At 37.2% G+C, this 13,209-nt stretch overlaps 1 long non-coding RNA gene across 2 annotated transcripts; it reads right to left on the minus strand.

Moving 5' to 3' along the window:
- Positions 1–1,671: 1,671 nt before the first annotated feature.
- LOC107822097 (uncharacterized) lies at positions 1,672–3,444 on the minus strand. 2 transcript variants are annotated; one of them, XR_001656303.2, is made up of 2 exons: positions 2,945–3,444; positions 1,672–2,008 (listed from the first exon to the last, which is right to left on the minus strand). It is a non-coding gene; the product is annotated as an uncharacterized LOC107822097 (long non-coding RNA). The 2 variants fall into 2 exon arrangements; XR_001656302.2 differs by having other exon boundaries at positions 1,672–2,530.
- Between the last annotated feature and the right edge of the window lie 9,765 nt (positions 3,445–13,209).

Consider the following 13,209-nt stretch of genomic DNA (forward strand, 5'->3'; position numbering starts at 1 on the left):
AAGCTTAGGAACTTCTAAGCTTCCAACTTTCGCCAATTCAAGCCTAATTCTACCACGGACCTCCAAATTACATTCTGGACACACTCCTAAGTCTAAAATCATCCAACGAAGCTAACCGAATCATAAAAATTTAAATCCGAATTCGTTTACTCATAAGTCAACTTCCGGTTGACTTTTCTAACTTAGCTTTCTAACTAAGAGACTAAGTGATCATTTCACTCCAAAACTACTCCGAACCCAAACCTACCAACTCGATGCAACTCAACACAGCTGAACAACACATAAAGAAAGAAAAATAGGGGAATCGAGGCTATAACTTTCAGAACGACTGATCGAGTCGTTACAACTTCGAATTTTCTATAAGAGTTAGTTCTTAATCTAATCTTACAAGGATCATGAATTATAAATTTGTTTGGCATGGCACGCCTCATTTATTCTATAAGAGTTAACTAATTTATGAGGACCATGAGTTTAAGGGTTTTATTTGACATGACACACCTCAAATGATTTTAAAAGAAATGTACTTAAAGCAAACTACGAATGTTCGAACTAATTGTTTAGACTACTCGTTTTCAGTTCATGCTTTTCAACAAGAATAGACATGCTAAATCAGACGAACAATTTCAAGTTTCATGTTCAACTTTCAATATCCTTAGTATAACAAAAGATTTGGCAGGCAGCTCATTCGTATATAAATCACACATGGATTGACCAATCATATCAATGAAAACTTTCAAGCATTTCAGATTTCGTTGTTGGTGGGACATTGTTGTAAATAGAAATCATATTTTTTAGAACCCATGATTTGATCTCGAAATTGGTTGTCTTAAAACGTAGTGATTGGCATCATACACGTACATTCCAAAATAAGATTTCGTGCCACTAGGTATTGTTAACATGAATATAGCTAATTGAACCAATGCTTAGACTCAAACAGTCTCAATTAACTTCCAGCTTATACTTAACCGATTTACAATATAGATTGCTCACCTAGAATAACACTGAGATTAAAACCAAATGTTTGCAATGAAACTGGGCCAAACAATAATCCTAATGCTTATAAAAAATCATTTGCACTAAAGAATAAAGCCAAGGAACACTGGGCCTCAAATTGCTGAAAGCATCTGGGCTCATCATTTGGACCTAGACGAAATAGCACAGCAAAACTAAGGCATTCTGAGCCTGGTTTCACGGGGCATTTGTATCTATATCCGTTTTTTGTGTCACATTTTAACTTGTGCCCGCTTTGTAAAAAAAAATTGCAAGCGTACCCGCTTTTTCGCATAACTTCAGGATACGGGGCTGAAGTAGCAAAGACAATCACGCAAAACTTCAGCATTCTAGTAGCCGGGCCTGAAGCTCAGCTCTAGAGCTGAAGTTTTTGTGTTGTAATTTTTGTGTTATAACTGGGAAACTTCAGCTCTAGAGCTAAAGTTTTTATGTTGTAACTGGGAAACTTCAGCTCTAGAGCTGAAGTTCTTGTGTTGTAACTGAGAAACTTCAGCTCTGGCCTTTGAAAAAAATAAATTGCACATCTCGCCAAAAGTTGGAGTAGTTCAGTTGTTAGAAGAAGCTGCCACTAAGTAGAGGAAAGACTTCAACTGCAAGTATGATCCGTTTCTGTTTGATTATGAAAGATAAGGATCATGAAATATCTGGTCTTCCTTGCGTGAAGAAAAAGTGATAAGCTAAGCAAATATAAGTAACAAATCCTTTGTACATATACATATACTAATCGCCTTACATAACAAAAGCTTCTCTATAATGGCAAAAGTCACTAAGAAATTGCTTTAGGTCCCATGTCCTGCCATTGCTATCTTGGATCAAGAATAGTTAATGTTTAAGACATTGTCAGTGAGACATCTTTTCTCATTTGAATCATCTATTTCAGATGCATTCCTCTCATTTAACTCATCAATGTTGATTTCTTCCGAATGACCAACAAAGCAGCAAGCACATTGGTGCCTTTGGAAATTAGGAACAGGTGCATGAAGTTTCTTATCTAAAGCTGAAGAAAGAGAGCAATGTTGAAGTCATCGTTGTAGAAGAAGAAAAAAGAAAATGAAGGAGGAGAAGGAGGAGGAGAAAGGGAGCTAAAGTTGTTTAAAAAGTGAATACAAGTTAAAAGTTTTTTAAAAAATGGGTATAGGTTAAATGGGGGCGACCAAATAGGGCGCCCCGTGCAATTTTTACTGGTTTCACAGAGTGCTCAATTGGGCTAAAGCCCAACCAATCGATACCAAAAAATGCTAAATCTCTTAGGCCACATTTAATTGACAATTGCATACATCTTTAAGGAAAATGCCTAACCACCAAATAAATAAACCAACTATATACAAAATTAATGATAAAAGGAAATTATACAGAACCTATCAGAACAGCTCAATAGCCTTATAATCTAGCTAAGTTATTACTTAAACTCCACAAAAATTGTTGACCCTCCATTACTGCAGCTATTCCAACCCATGAAACTTGATAATTCACAAGAAATTTGCATTTACAAGGCTAGCTACAGAGTTAGCTTGCAAATCTGCAGCCATATTATCACAGAAAAAAGATAATAAACTATTAAGACTCCAAATGTATTATAACAGCCCAAAGCAAACTGATTTTCTAATACATTGCTTCTTATTCTATTAAAACTTGAAATATTCAAACATCTAACACTTTAGACCAAAACTGCACATATCAATGTTGCTTCAACTTAAATGCTCAAAACTATGCGACCAAAATCCATGACTAATACATCATGAACAAACAAAATCCTAGTTATATTACTTGCTACGGGTTATTAGGCAATAGACATGGTAGAAAAACATTCAACAAAACAGCACATGAATCATCAAATCATGGAACAAATACGTAATCAACCCAAAGTTGTAAATGTGATAGTAGTCATAACATTCGAACAACTATTACATTTTGAAGAAAGTGGAATCAGTACCTTAAAAGCCACAGGTGCAACAACTATCAGAAAATATGTTTTCTTTTTTACTTTGGAAAAAGAAGCAAACTAGATCTCAGCTCCCACCAACAATCAGATTAGAAAATCAGAGGAAATGGAGCTCAAACAAACCCAGAAAACAAATAGCAACACATTCCCCAATAGCAAAGAAACAACTCCAGATTCAAAACTTCAGCCCCCAAAACCAGCCAGCTGAACCCTAGAAATCCCAGCTAATAGACCAAGAAAAATCTCTATTTTTCAAAACATATTTTTACATTTGTAAAGAATCAGAAAATGAGAGGTTTTGGAGTTTTCAATAACTTCTTGAATTTGAACCTTTCAGGAATGAAAAATAGGGTTTTTGTGCAGAGAATGAGGCTGAGTATATCTCAAATTTGTGTATGAAAGGCAGTATATAGAGATATACAATGCCATGTGCTGAAGGAATTATTCTTCAGCCATAAACAACATATTCCAACAGAATTGGACAGCTGGTTTTTCCCTATTGGTTTCAATACTTTGTACTAACCAAATGAGGCCAGCTACCCCTGTTCTAGAATATTATGATATTTTTTGAATTAGAAAAACCCTAAATTGCCCTTCTAAAGCTTGTTTATTACAGTTCTTACCTAAACTTTTTTGTTCAATTAGGTCCCTAGAGTTTCTATTTGTGAGCAAATTAGAACAAACAAGGACAAAACTGAAAAGGGCCAAAAATTTGGATCAAAATGCCTAAGCATGGTTGAATGGGTGCAATCTAAACTTAATAGGAGGAAAATCTTGATCTAAAATTGAACTAGAACTGTAACTAACAACAATTCATTTAAACAGTAATTCAAAAGTCAAAGATGCTACTACGAGGAAAAAACTAGAATTCAGGCCTTATCAATTCGTAGAACTTAAACGACTGAAAACAATGAAAACCTAAACATTCATCAATTTTCCTAAAATAAACTGAATGTGATCAAAAGAAGGTAAAATCATGGGAAAACAGGGTAAATAACATACCAGACTAAAAACGAAACCTAAACTAACATGACTAGTTTTTAATGACCAAAGGCAAAACCAAAAATCTAGACATGCAATTTTAGACGGAACAAAACTCAAAGAAAAATCAAGCAAAAGGAAAGGAGAAAGTGGTGGTTAGGAGAAAAGAAAAAGAAAAATAAGATAGAAAGAAAAACCCAGAAAATCACCTGTAACAGAAACAACTGGACTCGGAGGACTTGGCTGGAATCGGGACTTGATTAGGGCAACACGATCAATAGGTCCAATCCACATGAGTCAACTGCTCTCATCAAAAACAGTCAACTCATGTAGAATAGAGCCATTAAAATCCCGGAATCGACTCAGGTAGAGGTCTTTTAGGGTTTCTGAATCTAGGATCTAAAATTCGACCAAATTGGGGCCGATTTGGAAAGAGCTAAGGGTAGCTTAGGGTTTAGAGAAGAGTAAGGGTTATAGGGTATGAGTTTGGAGTGATTTGGAATGATTAGGGTTCTGACCGGATTCTTCAATCTAAGATTCGAAGAACACAACGGGTATTTGGGGAAAACGGTTAAGGGATTTATAGAGAGGGGTAAAGGGGAATCTAGGGTATTAATTTGGGAGCTTTGGACCACCGGAACCGCCGTGAGGCAATTTTTGGCGGTGTTTTGCGGTGGAGGCGGTGTGGAGTATGAGGCAGTTAGGGTTTGGTAATTTATAGAGAGACGGAGAGTGAAAGGGTTCGATTGAGAGGGGGTATGTCTCCATTCAGACAGTTAAATAATTAATGATCCTTCACTTCCGAGCTGTTGGATTGCGAAGATCCAACGGTTGTGATCAAACATTACAAAATGGGGTCGTTTTAAGTTAGACGGGGCTGGAACGGGTTTGGCAGGGATTGGGCTTGGGTCAAGGGGGGTTTTGGACGGGTTTTAGGCATTAAAATGGCCCAAACTCAAATTAAAAACACTTTCCTCTTTTATTCCCTTTTTTCTTTTTATCTTTTTTTCTCTTTTTTAATTGAAAATCCTAAACTATCTAAAATGTGAAATTAAACTAATTAACTAATTATAAAAATTATAAACATCACTTAATTCTAAATTAAAAAAAATCAATAAACTAAAAATTAAAAGACAAAAATGTGCTATTTTTGTGATTTTCAAATGTTTATAAAACAAATAATTTCTGATTAATTCTAAAAAATGTAAAAACAAATCCTAAATGCAAGCATGATATTTTTGGTATTTTTCATGATTTAAATAAAAATTAAACATGCACAGAAAATGCAAATAATTAAAACAATTCCTAAAATGGCAAATAATTAACAGAAAACCTATTTTTTTGGGGATTTTATAGGAGTATTTTGTATAGGGCAAAAATCACATGTTCACACTAAGAATATGAAGTTTAACGATAAGATATGAGCTAAAATGGGGCAGTAATCAAACCGAGAGGCTTGCCGCCCAGGCTTCGGACTGGTCGATGGAGGAGCCTCAGGGTCGATATCCAACTCGAGCTCGAGCTATCGGGGGTAGTCGGGAATGGGATAACAGTTAAGATATGATCAAACAAGGCTCTTTATGGCCAATGCTAAGCACTAAATAAAGAACAAGTATGAAACTACTAAATGCTAAGAGTGGCCTTGAGGGAGTAAGAACGAGTAAGTTAGAGAGAAAAGAGAGAGGGAGATATTACTGATCTTTTGGAGGATAGTTGGAGCAATATCAGCCGAGCTCTACAAAGTGATGGGGATCCCCTTTATAGGAGGGAAATCCGTTATAGTACAAAATGTGTTAACTGTAAAGGCATGGAGATAGGATGGCTGGACATGACATCTTTAAATAGGCCCCGGATAGGTCAGCCTTGTCAGATTAAACCGCGTGCCTTGGGAACTCCCCTCTCGCCTACTGTAGCCTGCTATAGCCGTTGGAATGCGATTCCCTCTGGACTGGTACATGACGACCACCGAGGGTGAGTCTCGACCTTGGCTTCGAGCTTCGAGGAGCATGATCGCGAGACGACCCTATGACGGGGAAATCGGGCCCCCGGATTCGCCTTATACAGAAGTCCTTTGGAAAATTGCCTCTTGTGTTTTAGGTTTTGAAAATTTGAAGAATGGGAGAAAAATCCCATCTAAGTCACATTTACACAGCTGCAAATGTAGCAAATGTGACCTGGGTTTCGCAAAGGTATCGCAAATGCGAACCTGTTGCCTTTCTGCTGCCTTCGCAAATGAAAACATTTTGTTCGCAAATGCGAAGCTGGAGGATCGCAAATGTGACCTCCGTCTTTGCAAATGCGAAGATCCCTTCCCCCTGACCAACTTCGGAAATGTGGGGTTTTCTTCGCAAATGCGAGGCTAGATCTCGCAAATGCAAGACCTGCAGGTCTAATGTGCACCGGCTTTGATTTCTAAGCTCATTTCACTCTGTAGCCTATCCAAAACTTACTCCATCCTTCAGGGCTCCAAAAAAAAAAACATGCACACAGGTCTTAAAACATTATACAAACTTGTTCGCGCAATCAAATTGTCAAAATCACACCTAGAACTACTAATTTAGCACCAAATCGAATGAAAATTTTCAAGAAAACTTAGAAACTTCTAATTTCTCAACCGGATGTCCGAATCACGTCAAACTAATTCTGCTTTTGACCAAATTTCACAGACAAGTTATAAATATTTTATTGGACATGTACCGGGCTCCGGAACAAAAATAAAGGCCCGGTATCAACAAGGCCAAACATCATATTATTCTTAAAAACCATTAGATTTTTAGACTTTTAATTTTCAATAAAAATTCATTACTTAAGCTAGGGACTTCCGAATTCGATTCCGGGCATATGCGCAGGTCCCATATTTCAATACGGACCCATCGGGACTGTCAAAACATGGGTCCGGGTCTGTTTACTCAAAATGTTGATCGAAATCAACCAAAATTAACTTTTAAGGCAAAATTTCTTTTTTTTATCAGGTTTTAGCATATATGCCTTCTAGGTCAATACCCGAATTGTGTACGCAAATCGAGAAAGGCAAGAATAAGGTTCTAAAGGCTTCGAAACACAGAGTTTGGTTTTAAATCATAAGATGACCTATCGGGTCATCACATTCTCCACCTCTAAAACAACTGTTCATCCTCGAACGGACATAGAAAAGTACCTGAGCTGGTGAAAAGGTGGGGATATCTACTCCACATTTCGGACTCAGACTCCCAGGTAGCTGCCTCAATAGGCTGACCTCTCCACTAAACCCGAACTGGAGGATAACTCTTTGATCTCAACTAACAAACCTACCAGTCTAGAATAGCTACCGGCTCCTCCTCGTAGGTCAAATCCTTGTCGAGCTGGACAGTGCTAAAGCCTAACACGTAGGATGGATTGCCGTGATACTTCCGGAGCATGGACACATGGAACACCGAATGAACTATTGATAAACCCGGTGGCAACGCAAGCATGTAAGCCACCTTTCCCACTCTCTCAAGAATCCCAAAAGGCCCGATATACCTAGGGCTCAACTTGCCCTTCTTTCCGAACCTCATCACGTTTATTAGCATATATAAGTATTTTTCATAATTTTTAAAGACTTTAAATCAATTTATTTCTGCATTTTATTATATAAATATACAGTAATTATCCTTCAAAATATTTTTATGATGATTTAATCATCTAAACTTATTCTTTATACCAACATGAGGTTTTAATATTTTTTTTGGTGTATTTGTATAATTATATTTGCATTTTAGGGCTAATAGCATATTTTTGCAACAATAGACCATATTAATGTATAATTACATTATTTATCTAGAAACTATATTTTTATATTTTTTAAATATTAAGATATTATTTTTACTCATTTTAGTGCATAACAAAAAAAAATTCTATTTATTAATTATTTTATAAATTATTTCTTGCTAAATACTGAGTATTTTAAAAAAACTAGCCTAATTCTAAACCTATTTTCGAACCTAAACTACCCAATACACTAGCCCAATACTCCAGCACAAACCAAATGACCCCTAGCCCAATAACCCAACCGGTAACCTGCTGCAGCCCCTCCTTAAAATCCTGGCCGTTGATCTCAGAGATCAACGGCCCAAAACTAACCAAACCCTTTTAATTATACCCAAGCACCCTAACCCTAAACCATTCTCTACAATCTGCCGCCCTTAAACTCTCTCAAATGCTCTCTTCATCTCTGCAAACCCTAGCGCCGTAACCTCTAATCCTCTCCGATTCCGACTTGAAATTGGAATCAATCATTGATTCACTTACCTTATTGATCTCCTCTCACTACTGGTTACTCGTCTATGGTGTTACCTAGTTGCTTGACTAAATATGGCAAGCAAATCTCATCAGAATAGAACCAAAGTCGGTTCAAATCCTTGAATTCTCTACTATGCCGTCTATATTCACTCTTGTTTGATTATGGGCATGAATCTCTTCTGTTGATTCTTACTTACCCTAAACTAGGGATTTTAGATCTCTTTAGATCGAACCAAAATTGGTTCGATTCTTTAATTATGGGTGATATTTTGTCTATATTTATCCTATTCTATGTGATGTTAGATTTTTAATTTAGATTTTGCCGATTTTTCATTTTCCTAAAATTGGGGTTTGAGATTCTTGCTTATTCTTTACTGATTTCAGATTGATACTCTTCCTTTTCTTGTGTTTGATTGATATTTTTCTTATTTTTGTTTGACCTACCGTGTTTCCCTTATTTTTACTTTATTTCGTCCAAAATTTGACTCTAATTAATTTTCATATGCTGTTTTCTTTATTTTCTGTTGAACCTATTGTATTTCCTTATTTTGAGTACTACATGATTATCGCATGTCATTTTTGTCACTTGTTTAAATCGCTGAACTTCGTTATTCTATGTGTTAGATGCCCTAAAATTGATTTTGATTGATTCTAGTGTATCTTTCTCTATTTGTGTTTGAATAATTTGTTTCCATATTTACCTGTTTGATTCATACTATATAAACCCCTCTCAGAAGAGGTTTGGGAGACCAGACTTTGACTATTGTTTTCCCACTACTCTCTCGTTCGCTCATTGCTACTTTTCAAATGCTCTAAAATTATTGAATAATCTCCTTCGGTGCAAGCACTGGTCGGAGCCCATTCTCGAGGCTCTTGTGAACTCCGAAGCATCGGGCATTTAGGGTTTTTGCTACTGCACTTTGCACTCTTTTTAGTTTGCTACTGGTTAGTGTTTAAACCTTCATAATGTTTAATTTCTTTCCTTCTTTCTGCACATGTATCTGAATTTTGGTTCAACTGTGATGGTGTTCATCTTTGATATCATTCTATGTTAATTGATGCTTGAGAATAGTCTATTATTCATGTCATGCTTCACCATAATCTGCATCATGTGATCTCTTATCTCCTAGGATTAGTTCTATACCCATATAGCATCTTAACATGTCAATTTGGATATCAGTATTGTGGTTGCATGTTGATTTGCATATTATGCTTAAATAATACCTTAGCTCTATGAGAACCCCTTTTATTTGAATGAACTTTCAATGACCTTTGTATATTGGAGTGTCTTCAGACCTGATCAAACTCGTTTTATGCTGTCCTGGATTTGAACTCTATTTTCTAAGACTCTTGTGATAACATGTTTCCTAGTATGTCTTGGTTTATCTGTTTCGTTGTCTTTTCTGTGGTTATCAACATGTGTATCCTTCAATTGTGTTCAAGTGTTGATTAATGTGCCATTAGGTGAGCTAAGTTTAATTTAGACCCTTAGATGTCCACTAGCGCAACCTATGTAGGCTTGCAAACCTGTCTCTTCTCTTAGTTCCTATGATGTTTGTTTATGTGATACTTTGCGATGTGCACCTTGCTGAACCTGTTGGCTTGCTTGACTATTTGTGATATATGCTTAGTGATGTCTATCTACCCTCCTTACTTGTTACTTTAACATTCTAAATTCCTATTCTTAGCCGACTGAAATCCAAGGCTATCTAGGTTCTGTTGTTGGCCTCCCTAGTGTGAACACTGCTCGAGGTCTAATTGAGGCCCTTGTGAACTTTGACACACTAGGGTTAGGCTCTAGTCACTCTTCAACTTCTAAAAACTGTCCCTAATACCCTACCTCCCTATCCTGTACTGTGTTGATTACAAGTGATGCAATATTTGGTGTTGTGGTTCACTAAAGGGTTCTGAACTCCCCTATGGACCTGTGATCATGTGGTATGCTAGGCCGGAAACGTTGAAGGCCCAACAAGGCTGGGTATTTAGTTGTTTATTTGGGCCTGCTATAAGCCTGTCTAATGCTGTGTAATATTTCTATTTTACTTATTAATCTAGGCATGTAATAATTCTTTGTATAAACAATTGGGGTGTTAGTGAAAAGGGAATGGGTAGAATTCTATATCCACATGCCATAGGTAGATAACATGCCTATAGGACTTGACAATATATTTGCTATATGTGTTTTTCGATTACATGATCCCCATAGAAATCACGATATTAGGAAATCACACACTTTACTTAGCCTGCCTAATACCTGTACAAGCATGATCTTTGACTAAATATTTTACTTGCTCTTATGTCTATTTCTGTCCGATCACTATATATTATGCCTATAGGGAATGAATTCTAATAACCCTTTTACAACCCGTAGCACACTCAATAAATATCATGCCTATAGGATTAAATTAGCTCAATATCTCATCGTCTATCTAGAAAGCATGCCTATAGGAGCCAAATATGCATAAAATCAGCTCAAACTGTCAACTATTAGAAAGCATGCCTATATGATCAAATTAAGTAATTCTGAAAATCTTCCATGGTTTTCACTGCCAACTACTACACCTGGATATCATGTTCACAGGTTTAAATACTTATAATCTATAGTTTTAGAAATTAGTACGCAACACTAGATTCCCTAAAATGTATAATTATTCGAAAAGCATGCCCTTTAAAATAGCACTTTACATCTGAAACAGCCGCATGTATTAAAATCCAGAATCACATAGAGATCAACCTATAGGAACAACTTTAATTAGTTTAAAACCTGCAACTGTTAAATGCTCAATGTGTTTGTGTGCATTCGTTGTCAAGGTGTAGAGGCTAACTTGAGCCCTTAACTACTTTTATATGAAGTCCAACCTATTTTGCATGTCGATTAGTTTTATCATTTTTGAGCAGCCTAAGTTGAAGTTTAGAACTACCTAAATAGAGTTCCAAAGCCTCCTGGACATAGGCATGTGACAGGTAGTGCAGGCATAGGGTACGGTTTAGAATCAACTAGTGCGCTTTAGGTAACAACTTAAAGATAGTAATCGGGTAGTAGGAAATGATAGTCTGTGCTCGCTAAATAATATGAGTAACACCCAAATTTGAGAGAGTTACTAAGTATTATTTATGTTGCACGGGGTGATCCTTTAGGCTAAAAAATTTAGGACCCCCATCTTGTCTTTAAATCCAATACTTGTATTTAATAATGAACTTCCCAAATTACTTGTTTTCCTATATTTGATCACATAGACTAATTCATATAATTGAGTTCGGCCGTGACCCACAGTTATGGACTTTGAAGAGTGCCTAACACCTTCTCTTCGAGGTAATTTCGAGCCCTTACCGAATCTTTGGTGATGCAAACTAGTCAGACAGAGTTATCTACAAAATAGGTGCCATAACATACCTCAAACCCATTAGGTGGCGACTCTTTCTTTTAACACCCTTCTTTAAAAGAGTTGTTACGTGTCGAAACCCGATTTTGCAAGAAAAACGGGCGTGATAGCATGGTGTAACGACTCGACTGATCGTTTTGCTTTTTAGAACCTCGTTCCCCTAGATAAGACTTCCTGTACTTGCTTTTACTGATTATGACTAGCGGGGATGGTTGGTTCGGGATTTGGAAGAGTTTGGGTTGAAATAGGAACACTTGGTTCCTTAAGGTTGGATTAAAAGACCAAGTTTGACTTCGGTTAACGTTTTGAGTAAACAACCTCGGAATCTGGATTTAAAGGTTCCAACAAGTTTGTATGATGATTTCAGAGTTGGGCGTATGTCCGAATCAGGTTGTGGATGACTAGGAGCATTTTGACGCCTAATAGTGAAAGTTGATTCCTTAAGGATTTTGAAGTTCTTAAATATTTGGTTTGGAGCAGGTTTTTGTGCTATCGAGGTTCGAACGGAGTTCCAAGACCAAGAATAGTTCCGCATTTTAATTTAAGACTTGCATGAAAAATTTGGTGTCAATCCGAGTAGTATAAGTGTGTTTCGTCGCATTGGAAGTAAATTGAAGAACTTGATGTTCATAAGTTTGATTCAATTGGTTTTAGGGGGTGATTATTAGATTTAGCACTGTTTCGGGCATTTTGAGGGTTCGAATGGGTCCATCTTATGATTTCTAACTTCTTGGTATATTCGGGCGGGGCCCGGGGCCCCGAGCATTAATCGGATGAGGCTCGAGTGAAGTTGGAAAATTTTGGAAGGAGCTGAAGCTCTTGGTATCTGTCATAACCGCACCTGCGGTTGGTCAGCCATAGGTGCGAGACCGTAAAAGCGGTCGAGCCTTCTCATGTGCGGCCAAGGGGAAGGAGCCCAGGAACCGCATATGCGGCTCCTCTTACGCAGAAGAGGAACCGCAGGAGCGGCCCCCAGACCGCAGAAGCGGTCCCAGCTAGCCCAACCCAAATCCGTAGATGCGGATGTTCCCTTGCAGAAGCGAGACCGCAGATGCGATCCCCTAACCGCAGGTGCGGAAATCGCAGAAGGTAGTGCCTTCATTTAATATGGGAATGTGGCATTTTTTACAGATTTCCTTCATTATTTGGGAAATTTGGGAGCTTCCAAAGAGAGGATTTCAACCTAGCATTGTGAGGTAATTTATTTCTACTTAATGTGGGTTTAATACATGGGTTTTGGGTAGATTAACACCTAAAGATTAGTGAAAATCATGGGATTAGAGTAAAACCTAGGATTTTGATAAAAACAAGATTTAATCACGAAATTTGTTATGGAATGGGGTAAAAATCATATTTTCTTGATCCTTAGGTTATGGGTAACAACTTTCTAAAAAAAATTCCGGAATCCGGGCATGTGGGCCCGGGGATGAATTTTAGGAACTTTGCATTTAGGGTTGGAAAATTACTCTAATAGCTAGAATATGAACTCTTGAGCTTGTATTGACTAGTTCTTATCCCGTTTGATTAGTTTTAGATCGTTCGGCTCCGAATTGAGGGTTTGAGCACGTTCTTGATATTGGAAGTAAGTTTTGGAGTGAGGTGAGTCTCCTTTCTAACCTCGTACGAGGGAAA

Source organism: Nicotiana tabacum, chromosome 8 (assembly GCF_000715075.1).
Source record: "Nicotiana tabacum cultivar K326 chromosome 8, ASM71507v2, whole genome shotgun sequence".
NCBI classification, from domain to species: Eukaryota; Viridiplantae; Streptophyta; class Magnoliopsida; order Solanales; family Solanaceae; genus Nicotiana; species Nicotiana tabacum.